This window comes from Odocoileus virginianus, chromosome 23, assembly GCF_023699985.2.
Source record: "Odocoileus virginianus isolate 20LAN1187 ecotype Illinois chromosome 23, Ovbor_1.2, whole genome shotgun sequence".
Lineage (NCBI taxonomy): Eukaryota > Metazoa > Chordata > Mammalia > Artiodactyla > Cervidae > Odocoileus > Odocoileus virginianus.
Genome location: NC_069696.1, coordinates 19,820,039 through 19,833,054, shown reverse-complemented (window position 1 = coordinate 19,833,054; position 13,016 = coordinate 19,820,039).

Below are 13,016 nucleotides of genomic sequence, written 5' to 3'. Positions count from 1 at the left end.
CCCAATTTATCTACCCCTTTATCCCTCTTTTCATACTGTGTGGATCACAACAAACTGTAAAAAATTCTTAGAGATGGGAATACCAGACCACCTTACTTGCCTCCTGAGAAATATGTATGCAGGTCAAACACTTAGGACCGGACATGAAAAACGAACTCGCTCCAAATTGGAAAAGGAGTATGTCAAGGCTGTATCATGTCACCCTGCTTATTTAACTTCTGTGCAGAGTATATCATGCAAAATGCCAGGTTTGATGAAACACAAGCTGGACTCAAGATTGCCAGGAGAAATATCAATAACCTCAGATGTGCAAATGACACCATCCTTATGGCAGAAAGTGAAGAGGAACTAAAGAGCCTTTTGATGGAAGTGAAAGAGGAGAGTGAAAAAGCTGGCTTAAAACTCAACATTCAAAAAACTAAGATCATGGCATCCAGTCCCATCACTTCATGGCAAATAAATGCGGAAACAATGGAAACAGTGACAGACTTTCTTTTCTTGGGCTCCAAAATCACTGCAGATGGTGACTGCAGCCATGAAATTAAAAGATGCTTGCTCCTTGGAAGAAAAGCTATGACCAACCTAGGCAGCATATTAAAAAGCAGAGACATTACTTTGCCAGCAAAGGTCTGTCTAGTCAAAGCTATGGTTTTTCCAGTAGTCATGTATGGATGTGAGAGTTGGGCCATAAAGAAAACTGAGCACCAAAGAATTGATGCTTTTGAATTGTGATGTTGGAGAAGACTCTTGAGAGTCCCTTGGACTGCCAGAAGATCCAACCAGTCCATCCTAAAGGACATCAGTCCTGAATATTCATTGGAAAGGTTGATGCTAAAGCCAAAGCTCCAATACTTTGGCTTTACTTTGGCCACCTGATGTGAAGAGCTGACTCATTTGAAAAGACTCTGATGCTGGGAAAGATTGAAGGCAGAAGAAGGGGACAATAGAGGATGAGATGGTTGGATGGCATCACTGACTCAATGGACATCAGTTTGAGCAAGCTCTGGGAGTTGGTGATGGACAGGGAAGCCTGGTGTGCTGCAGTCCATGGGGTCACAAAGAGTTGGACGTGAATGATAACCGAACTGAACTGACTTAGCTTTCTTTAAAAAAATATTGACAATAGCATCTAACAGTGGCCATCACCAACTTGATTTGTAAGTGAACAGGTATCCCCCTGATAAAGACTAGTCCAGCTGGGTGGCCTGGTCAAGCTTGTTTTCCTCCTTCAACTTGGATTTCCTTACCTTGATTATTTGCTTCCCACTTGCCACAGCAATTCCTTGTTTTTAACTCTAACTGGAGTAAAAGCTGGAATGACCCCAGGCTTGATTCAAGACTCTTGACTATCCTTTACCTACCCCCGCTCTCTGTGTAATCATATCTAATTTAATTGCTTTAAACAACGTCTATGTGCTGATGGCTCCCTTATTTATATCTCTGCCCCTGATATCTTCCTGAAATCCAAAAATAGTTGGATTAATCTCTACTGTAATTTTAACTTTTTTATTTGTTGCTCTTTTTAAATTGTTTTATTTTTGTCTTCCACTCTTTCCACCTCTTTTGGTTTTAACTGCTTCCTAGGTGGCACATTGGTAAAAGAATCCACCTCCAATGCAGGAAACATAGAGTTGTGGGGTTGATCCCTGGGTTGAGAAAACATCCTGGAGTAGGAAATGGCAACCCACTCCATATTCTTGCCTGGAAAATTCCATAGACAGAGTACATTTACAGTCCATAGGGTCACAAAGAATTGGCAAGATTGAACACGCATGAGCATTATGTGAATGCTTTTTTTCCATTCTGTACATTTCAGCTACACTTCTTTTCCTTCTTCTTCTTTTTAAGATTATATATATATTTTTAAATTTTAATTGAAGGATAATTGCTTTACAGAATTTTGTGGTTTCCTGTCATACATCAACAAGAACCGGAGATAGATACACCGATTTTCCCTCCCTTCCGGACCTCCCTCCTATTTCCCTCCCCACCCCACCCTTCAGCCTATCGCAGAGGCCCTGTTTGAGTTCCCTAAATCCTATAGAAAATTCCCATTGGCTGTCTGTTTCACACGTGGTATTATAAATTTCTATGTTACTCTCTCCATACATCTCCCCTTCTCCCTCCTCTCCTCCCACCTTGTCCATAGGTCTGTTCTCTATGTCTGTTTCTCCACTGCTGCCCTGAAAATAAATTCATCAGTGCCATCTCTTCAGATTCCATATATATGTGTCAATATATGATATTTACATTTATCTTTCTGACTTATTTCACTCTGTATAATGGGTTCTAGTTTTGTCCACCTCATTAGAACAGATTCAAATGCATTCCTTTGTATGGCTGAGTAGTATTCCAATGTATATATATATATACCACAACTTCTTTATCCATTCATCTGTTGATGGACATCTAGGTTGCTTCCATGTTCTAGCTATTGTAAATAGTGCTGCAATGAATATTGGGATACATGTCTTTCAGTTTTGATTTCCTCAGGGTATATGCCTAGGAGTGGGATTGCTGGGTCATATGGTGGTTTTATTCCTAGGTTTTTAAGGAGTCTTCATACCATCTTCCATAGTGGCTGTATCAGTTTACATTCCCACCAGCAATGCAAGAGTGTTCCCTTTTCTCCACATCCTCTCCAGCATTTATTGGTTGCCCTAGAGTTTATAATACACATTTAGGATGAGTCCAAGTCTACTTTCAAATAACACTATACCTCTTCATGGGCAGTGCAAGTACCTTCCATTAACAGAATAATGCTATTTCTCCTTCCCAAACTTTGTATCACTGCTGCCATTCATTGTACTTATGCATAAGTGCAGGCACGCACACAGCACACACACATGTTCAATATTGAATGCATGATTGCTATTATTTTAGACAAGCTGTTATCTGTTCAGTTAAGAATAAGAGAAATAAAAGGGTTTTTTTTTTTTTTTTCACCTTCATTTATTCCTTCTGTGGAGATCTTCCTTTCTTTATGTAGATAGAGTTTCTAATGTGTATCATTTTTCTCTTGGAGGAACTTCTTTTAACATATCTTATAAGGCAGTTCTACTGGCCACAAATTCTCTCAGTTGCTGCTAGTCCGAGAATGTATCTTTTCCCCTTCACTTTTGAAGGATAATTTTACAGAGTACAGAATGCTAAGTTGGTGGTTTTTTCTTTCAACACTCTAAATATTCCACTCCACTCTTCTTGTTTGCCTGGTTTCTGAGGTGACATCATATGTAATTCTTCGTGGTGTTCTGTGAGCTTCCTGGATCTGTGTTTGATGTCTGACATTAATTTGGAGAAATTCCAGTCATTATTACTGCAAATGTTCCTTCTATTCCCATCTGTCTTTCTTTGGTATTCCCATTAAAAGTATGTTACAGCTTTTGTAGTTGTCCTGCAGCTCTTGGATATTCCATCCTATTCTGTATTTTTCAGTTTTTTTTTTTTCTCTCTCTTTACTTTTCCATCTTAGGAGTCTGTATTGACATATCCACAAGCTCAGAGCTTTTCTCAGCCATGCCTAGTCTACTAATGAGCCCATCAAAGGATTGCTTCATTTTCTGTATGGTGTTTTTGATATCTAACATTTCTTTTTGATCCTTTCTTAGAATTTCCCTCTCTGATTACATTGCCAATCAGTTCTTGTATGTTGTCTGGTTTACCTGCTTCAGCTCTTACTGTATCAGTCATAGATGTTTTAAAACCCCTATCTGATAATTCCAGCATCACTGCCATATCAGTCTGGGTCTAATGCTTGCTCTGTTTCTTTGAACTATATTTTTGCATTGTAGTATGCTTTGTAGTTTTTCTTGATAGCTGGACAAGATGTACTGAGAAAAAGAAACTTCAGTAAACAGATCTAAGCTGTTATGGACAGAGAAGCATTCTCTAGTCCTATTATTAGGTCTCAGTACCCTGGACTGGGAACTTCCCCAGCCCTCCCCCTACCCCCAGAATGGGACAGGATGGTAGAGTGGGCTGGAGTTGGGTATTTCCCTTCTCCCAGGTTACTCAGGCTCTGATAAAGCCCCAGCAAATTAGGCTCTGATTAAATAGTTTCTTTTGGAGGCAGGCCCTGTTAAAGACAGAATCTTCTTGAGTATTTCAAAATGGTTATTTCCTTATCCTTTTTCCAGAAGCACAAGGAAAAATCCACCCCCCCCCCCCCCAATCAGTATTCACCCTGGTAGAACTCCTGGCAGTAAAACTCACAAAAGTGTAGGGTCCCCTCATAACTGCTTCCCGTGGTGTTTTTAACTTTCAGACTTGTCCATACTGAGTGTCCTCAATGATTGATGATGAGTAAGATTTTGTACCCCAGTACTGGCTATAGAAGTTTCTGTTCATGAGTTTCTGCTCGTGGGTTTCTACTCATGACAGTTGTGATTGTCTTTCTTCACTTGTCTCTCTTATTTGGGGCGTGGGGAGGCTGGTGGGGAAAAGTTTACCCTGTGACAGCACTTCCCTGATGGATCTAAGAAGAGCTGTTGACCTTTCAGTTTGTCCAGCTTTTCTCTTGTAGCTAAAATGGAATGACAACTTTGAGACTGGAAACCAGAATTCTAAACTCATGTGTGCTGCTTGCTGCCCAACACCACACCGCTCCTGTGTCCTGACCACCAACATACGGCTGAGTCCATCTACTTCTTTCCCACTTTGACTAATGAAAACTTGACTGTTTTCATTATGTTTCAGCATTATCTTTTGGCTGAACAACTTCAACAGGCTCCTAAAGCATCATTTAGCTGTCCTGTTCTTGTGTGCATATAACCAGTTCTCCATTAGCAATGTGAATAATCTTTAAAGCAAAAACTAGATATAACTTCCCTTTAGAACTTACCAATGGCTTCCTGGTGTATATAGAAAAAAACAAATGCATTTTTAAGTAATGTTCTCCAGGCCCTGCCTGATACAGCCTGCCTGCTTCTCTTAATGTGTATCTACCTCCTCAGTCACTCACTGTACTCTAGTATGGACCTTTCATCTTCTCCCCCCCTTTTCTTTTTTTAAATTAACTTTTATCAGATTAGAGTTGATTTACAATCTTGTGTTACTTTCTGCTATACAGTGAATCAGTTATATATATATATATATATACCCACTCTTTTTCAAATTCTATTCCCATATAAGCCTGATGAACTATGGATTAAGGTTTGTGATTGAGGTTTGGGGGGATCAAGACCATCCCCCAAAAACAGAAATGCAAAAATGCAAAATGGCTGTCTGAGGAAGCCTTACAAATAGCTGTGAAAAGAAGAGAAGCCAAAAGCAAAGGAGAAGGGGAAAGATATACCCATTTGAATGCAGAGTTCCAAAGAATAACAAGGAGAGATAAGAAAGCCTTCCTCAGCAATCAATGCAAAGAAATAGAGGAAAACAACAGAATGGGAAAGACTAGAGATCTCTTCAAGAAAATTAGAGATACCAAGGGAACATTTCATGCAAAGATGGGCTCAGTAAAGGACAGAAATGGTATGGACCTAACAGAAGCAGAAGATATTAAGAAGAGTGGCAAGAATACACAGAAGAACTGTACAAAGGGGATCTTCATGACCCAGATAATCATGATGGTGTGATCACTCACCTAGAGCCAGACATCCTGGAATGTGAAATCAAGTGGCCCTTAGGAAGCATCACTACAAACAAAGCTAGTGGAGGTGATGGAAGAATTCCAGTTGAACTATTTCAAATCCTGAACGATGATGCTGTGAAAGTGCTGCTCTCAATATGCCAGCAAATTTGGAAAACTCAGCAGGGGCTACAGGACTGGAAAAGGCCAGTTTTCATTCCAATCCCAAAGAAAGGCAATGCCAAAGAATGTTCACACTACCACACAATTGCACTCATCTCTCACACTAGTAAAGTAATACTCAAAATTCGCCAAGCCAAGCTTCAGCAATACATGAACCGTGAACTTCCAGATGTTCAAGCTGGTTTTAGAAAAGGCAGAGGAACCAGAGATCAAATTGCCAACATCTGTTGGATCATTGAAAAAGCAAGAGAGTTCCAGAAAAACATCTATTTCTGCTTTTTTGACTATGCCAAAGCCTTTGACTGTGTGGATCGCAATAAACTGTGGAAAGTTCTGATAGAGATGGGCATACCAGACCACCTGACCTGCCTCGTGAGGAACTTGTATGCAGGTCAGGAAGCAACAGTTAGAACTGAACATGAAACAACAGACTGGTTCCAAATAGGAAAAGGACTACATCAAGGTGTATATTGTCACCCTGCTTATTTAACTTATATGCAGAGTATATCATGAGAAACGCTGGGCTGGAAGAAGCACAAGCTGGAATTAAGGTTGCCGGGAGAAATATCAATAACCTCAGATATTCAGATGACACCATCCTTATGGCAGAAACTGAAGAAGAACTAAAGAGCCTCTTGATGAAAGTGAAAGACAAGAGTGAAAAAGTTGGCTTAAAGCTCAATATTCAAAAAACTAAGATCATGGCATCCAGTCCCATCACTTCATGGCAAATAGATGGGGAAATAGTGGAAACAGTGGCTGACTTAATTTTTCTGGGCTCCAAAATCACTGCAGATGGTGACTGCAGCCATGAAATTAAAAGACGCTTACTCTTCGGAAGGAAGTTATGACTAACCTAGACAGCATATTAAAAAGAGAGACATTACTTTGGCAACAAATATCTGTCTAGTCAAGTCTATGGTTTTTCCAGTAGTCATGTATGGATGTGAGAGTTGGACTATAGAGAAAGCTGAGTGCTGAAGAATTGATGCTTTTGAACTGTGATGTTGGAGAAGACTCTTGAGAGTCCCTTGGACTGCAAGAAGATCCAACCAGTCCATCCTAAAGGAGATCATTCTTGGGTGTTCATTGGAAGGACTGATGTTGAAGCTGAAACTCCAATACTTTGGCCACCTGATGTGGAGAGCTGACTCATTTGAAAAGACCCTGATGCTGGGAAAGATTGAGGGCAGGAGGAGAAGGGGACAACAGAGGATGAGATGGTTGGATGGCATCACCGACTCAATGGACATGAGTTTGGGTAGGCTCCAGGAGTTGGCGATGGACAGGGAAGCCTGGCATGCTGCAGTTCACAGGGTCGCATAGTCGTACACAACTGAGAGACTGGACTGAACTAAACTGTTATAGGTCATTATAGAGTCTCCCGTGCTGCACAGTAGGTTCTTATTAGCTCTCTGTCTTACATGTAGTAGTGTGTATATGTCAATCCCAGTCTCCTGTTTTATCCTTCTTCCCACCATTTTCCCCCTTGAAACCCTAAGTTTGGTTTCTACATCTGTAACTCTTTTTCTGTTTTGTAAATAGATTCATTTGTATAATTTTTTAGATGTCATTTGCAGCAACATATATGGGCCTAGAGATTGTCATTCTGAGTGAAGTAAGTCAGACATAGAAAGACAAATATCTTATGATATCCCTTATATGTGGAATCCATTTGCTTCTTGATGTTTATCTTATTAGCTTGGGCTGCTGTAACAATGGCCATGGATTGGATTACTTAAGCAACACATATTTATTCACTATAACACAGTTATAGTGGGGCTTCCTAGGTAGCACAGTAGTAAAGAATCCACCTGCCAATGTAGAAGACTTAAGAGATGCAGGATCGATCCCTGGGTCAAGAAGACCCCTGGAGGAGGGTATGGCAACCCACTCTGGTATTCTTGCCTGGAGAATCCCATGGACGGAGTGGCCTACAGTAAAGAGTCAGACACGACTGAAGTGACTTAGCATGCAAGCACACACATAGAGGCTGGAAGTCTGAGATCAGGCTGCTGGTATGGTCAGGTTTTGGTGAAGGTCCTCTTTTTGGCTCACAAATGACTGTCTTGTCATTTTATCCCCACATGGCAGAGAAAGGGAAAGAGCTAACTGTCTGACCTCTTACAAGGGCATTAATTCCATTCATTATCTCCACCCACATGACTTAATCACCCATAAAAGCCCCCAACTCCCACCTCTAAATACCATTAGCTTGTGGATTAAATTTCAATATATGAATTTGGGGAGACAAAAAATTTCAGTCTACAAAAATGTGTTCAGGTCATATCAGCCTTGAGACCTTCATACTAGCTCTTCTTCCTGCCAAAAATGCCCCATCCCCAGGTCTTCTTATGATTGACTGCTTTGTCATCCAGATCTCAGTGTGATGGTTGGTTTACACATCAATCTGGTTAGGCTAGAGTGCCCAGTTAATCAAGCAAACAGTAATATACATGTTGCTGTGAAGGTCTTTTGTAGCTGCAGTTAATATTGACAATCAGTTCAGTCGCTCAGTCATGTCCGACTCTTTGCAGCCCCATGGACTGCAGAGCACCAGGCCTCCCTGTCCATCATCAGTTCCTGGAGCTTGCTCAAACTCATGTCCATCAAGTTGGTGATCCCATCCAACCACCTCATCCTCTGTTGTTCTCCTTTCCTCCTGCCTTCAGTCTTTCCCAGCATCAGGGTCTCTTCAAATGAATCAGTTCTTTGCATCAGGTGGCCAAAGTATTGGAGTTTTCAGCTTCAGCATCAGCCCTTTCAATGAATATTCATGACTGATTTCCTTTAGTATTGACTGGTTGGATCTCCTTGCAGTCCAAGGGACTCTCAAGAGTCTTCTCCAACACCACAGTTTGAAGGCATCAATTCTTCGGCACTCAGCTTTTTTTATGGTCCATCTCTCACATCCAAACTATTGACAATAGTCGACTTGAATTAAAGGATTTTCCTCAATAACATGGGTGAAAGTGAAAGTGAAGTTGCTCAGTCGTGTCCAACTCTTTGCAACCCCATGGACTGTAGCCTACCAGGCTCTTCTGTCCATGGGATTCTCCAGGCAAGAATACTGGAGTGGGTTGCCATTTCCTTCTCCAGGGGATCTTCCCGACTCAGGGATCAAACCCGGTCTCCTGCATTGCAGGCAGACGCTTTAACCTCTGAGCCACCAGGGAAGCCCTAACATGGGTGAGCCTCATCCAAACAGTTCAAAAGACTTGGGAACAAAACTGAGGTTTCCGTTTGAGAGAAGCACTTCTGCCTCAAGACTATACAGCATTAGCTCATGACTGGTTGATCCAGAATCCTGGTCTGCCCCACAGATTTTGGCCTCATCAGTTCCCACAACCACATAAGCCAGTTCCTTAAAATAAGAATGTGTGTGTGTCCTCTATTTGGTCTGTTTCTTGGCTGTTTCCTTGATGACAGTGCGTCTGATCTGCCACTCTCTAGTTGTCCTCCCCCATGTCATTCTTTAGTGTGTAACCCTATCTTTGTTTTCTTTGTATCACTCATCTCTCTGTAAATCTGTCTTGTTCATTTGTTTATTGTCTCTCACATTTCTTTATAAGGAACAGGAAAGTTGTGGTCCCTTGCCTGCTTTATTCACCCTTCTGTACCCAGCATCTAGAAACATGCCCAGCACCCCTCTCAATGATACATACCACTGAATGAATGGATGATGCTGCCTTGCTTTATCTCCACAAGACCTGGCTTTTCTTGCCTACCTTGACCCAGAACCAACCCAGGGAAGTACATTCTTGACCATTCTAATTTAACAGAGTATAAAAATGGGACATATTTAATGTCTATTTTACCTGGGACTTTAGTTTTGGGGGGAGCACCGGAATCGCTGCAGATGTTGACTGCAGCCATGAAATTAAAAGACACTTGGTCCCTGGAAGAAAAGTTATGACCAACCTAGATAGCATATTAGAAAGCAGAGACATTACTTTGCCAACAAAAGTCCGTCTAGTTAAAACTGGTTTCTCCAGTAGTCATGTATGGATGTGAGAGTTGGACTGTAAAGAAAGCTGAGCACTGAAGAATTGATGCTTTTGAACTGTGGTGTTGGAGAAGACTCTTGAGAGTCCCTTGGACTGCAAGGAGATCCAACCAGTTCACCCTAACGGAAATCAGTCCTGAATGTTCATTGGAAGGACTGATGCTGAAGCTGAAACTCCAATACTTTGGCCACCTGATGCGAAGAACTGACTCATTTGAAAAGACCCTGATGCTGGGAAAGATTGAAGGCAGGAAGAGAAGGGGACAACAGAGGATGAGATGGTTGGATGGCATCACCGACTTGATGGACATGAGTTTGAGTAAACTCTAGGTGTTGGTGATGGACAGGGAGGCCTGGTATGCTGCAGTCCATAGGGTTGCCAAGAGTCAGACACAACTGAGCAACTGAACTGAACTGAATTGAAAAAGTAGGTTGATATTAGGCCTGAAAATAATAGGCCAAAAGTATCTCCACATTCTAACATAAGAACAAGAACTCAGCCCCCTAAGTGGGAGTATAATAACTGGCATTGTACACCCGAACAGCCACCCATTCACCTACGAGGGGGAAGGAACAAGGGTGTTTCCCCTTCACTCAGGCCTAGTTGGGGGGCTTCAACAGAAATGCTATGGACTGTGTCTGCTCCCTGCTTGTGACACATGAAGACAAGTGATGAGGCTGGAGGTGCTCTCTGGGTCGGTAAAGCAACAAGAGGTGGCTCGTGAGAGGCTGGAGGGAGAAGGAGGCTGAGTTGGTCAGAGTAAAAGGATGAGAGAGGGCTTTCTATGAATCATGTGCCTACTAGATAGGTGCTTTGCTTAGAGAGAAAACTGGCTGGGTTTTTCTCTTACACCAGACAGAGGGTAACTTGCAAGGGGCAGGAAATCACAGCAGAAAGTGTCATGTCAGGTGTCCAAACACTGAAAGAGGAAATCTGAATGACCATCTGAGGATGTGCATTTGTTGCTTTAAGAGAACTGAAGACAAACCATTTCTGATGGTGTGGGAGCCTTTCTAAAGAGCTCATGAAAATGCCAAGAGAGGAAATGTCTTCAACACCTGCCAGTCCCAGGGAGCAGGGACGCTAACTTACAGCACAGCCAGCCATGAAGGCTTTCCCTGTTGTCTATAAGGCAGCTGAATGAGCTAACCCTGGGTACAGACCAACTTCTGAATCCCAGTGGCTTAATAGAGCTTAACACAGCTTTGATTTTGTTTGTGTTTACAGAAAGCCTATGCAGGAGTGGTGTCCCTCCTTCATCCAATGGCAACGGAACGCAGGGATGGAAGAGGTGTAATGTCTCTTATCTGCTTTGACCCAAAAATGACACATCATTTCCACTGATGTTCATTGGCTAAGAGAAGACATATGCAAGGGAAGATGGGAATGAAGGGAGGTGTACCTGGAATGTTTGATGAGCACACACTATACCTCACTGTCCTCCTCTCTGCTTCCTCCCATTCCCCATTCTTCAACCTGGATTGAGGACCAGTAATCTGCCTGAATGCACCAATATAGCCATATAGTTGCAAAATTGTTTTAAATCTAAGTGACAGATAGAAAGTGGTCATTGTACTCTTCTACTTTTAATATAAGCTTGAAATATAGAATTTTGACAATGACACAGGACTAGTTTTTTGTTTTATTGTTTATGAGCACTTATTATGTTCTAGGGCCTTTACAAATACATATTTTTATATTTTCACTAACCTGCTCAATAGGCATTATTAGTATCCCCATTTTACAGATGAGGACAGTAAAGCACAGAAAGATGAAGTTCTTGGCCAAAACATAGATATGGTGAATGATTTCCTAATTGCATTGCCTATTAGTTGTTAGTTGGTGAGAATAGGAGTTTTTGAGTGAAGGGATCTTTTCTTACTTAGTTTAGTACCTCTAGCATCCTACCTAGGGTTTAGCACAAAAATAAATATTCAATAAATATAGGAATAGTCATTTTAATGATGGAAATGGGAGTACAATGTGACTTGAAGTGACTTAAGAGACTGAAGAAATCTAGTTACTTGGGTGAGATTGGAGAAGTCATGGGTGTATCCTATGGGCAGGCCATGGGTATATCCCAAGGGGCAGGGAGAACCAAGCCCCACTAGTCTGAGCAGCGCAGAGGCTTATTTTAAATTGCATCCGTCAGGTCCCATCTGTCACCCGTCAGGTGACACTCTGGGAGATAATTTTGTGGGAGTCACCTAAAATGCCACTTCCTCACAGGGGCCTCCCGTGAACACAGGAGCTCAAACACCCACTTTTAGCCTCAGGCCCAGCCCATGACTTATCTCTTTTGTAGCTCTTACTGCAACTTTTTTTGTTTATTTAAAACTTCTCTGCTAGAATGTAAACTCCATGAGGCAGGCATCATGTCCATTTTATTTACTCTCCTATTTTCAAACATAAAAGTGAATCACACGTGTTACATGCTCAAGAATGAATAAATGAGCAAGTAAACGAAACAATGACCTTGTATCACCTCCCTGTCCTATACCCCAAGGCCTGTTAAGAGTGGCTGGATTTAGCAGAGTCCTGCACTTGGACTGCTTAATAGGTGGAACTGAGGAGAGAACAGCGCAGGGAGGTGTCAGATCCAAATGCTGGCAGAAAGAGACGTCAGTAGTCTGTTGAAGAGTTTTCACAGAGCTGTTTGTCTAATTCAAGGATATGCTGCTGCTACATTGATGAATTTTTTCGTTTGTATAAAACAAAAGGAGGAGGGAGGAAGTCTAACCTAGGAAGCTTGTTATCACTTACAGTTGTGTTTCTGTGGGGAAACGCATTCTGAGATTAAACCACAGACTTTAAGCAGGACCTTTAAAACAGCTCATTTATAAATCAAGGCCTGTTTCTATATAATATTAATCTCTCACTAGAAACTCAAATATTGCTCACATGCTAGCCATTGTTGCCAACCAGGAAATACTGAGAATACAAGGCACATTTTCCTCCCTGAAGGAGGACACAATCTAGATAAGAGACAGGCTTAGAGCATCAGCTCTCTCCTGAAAAGCTGAAAAGAAATGACTCTTCACACACAGTTTTGTGTAACTTCGTTGTCGGGACACCGAGACATGAAAATCATGATAATTTAGAGTTATTCATAATGCTTTATGTTTAGAGAAAGCAAAATACACACGATGCGATGAAGAATCACTGTGTCCTTTAAACAAAGTTCGACTTTCTTCCTTGAAAAATTTTAAAGTAATTCTCTTTCTTCCCCCTTGTAATATGTGTTTAAATTTGCTTAG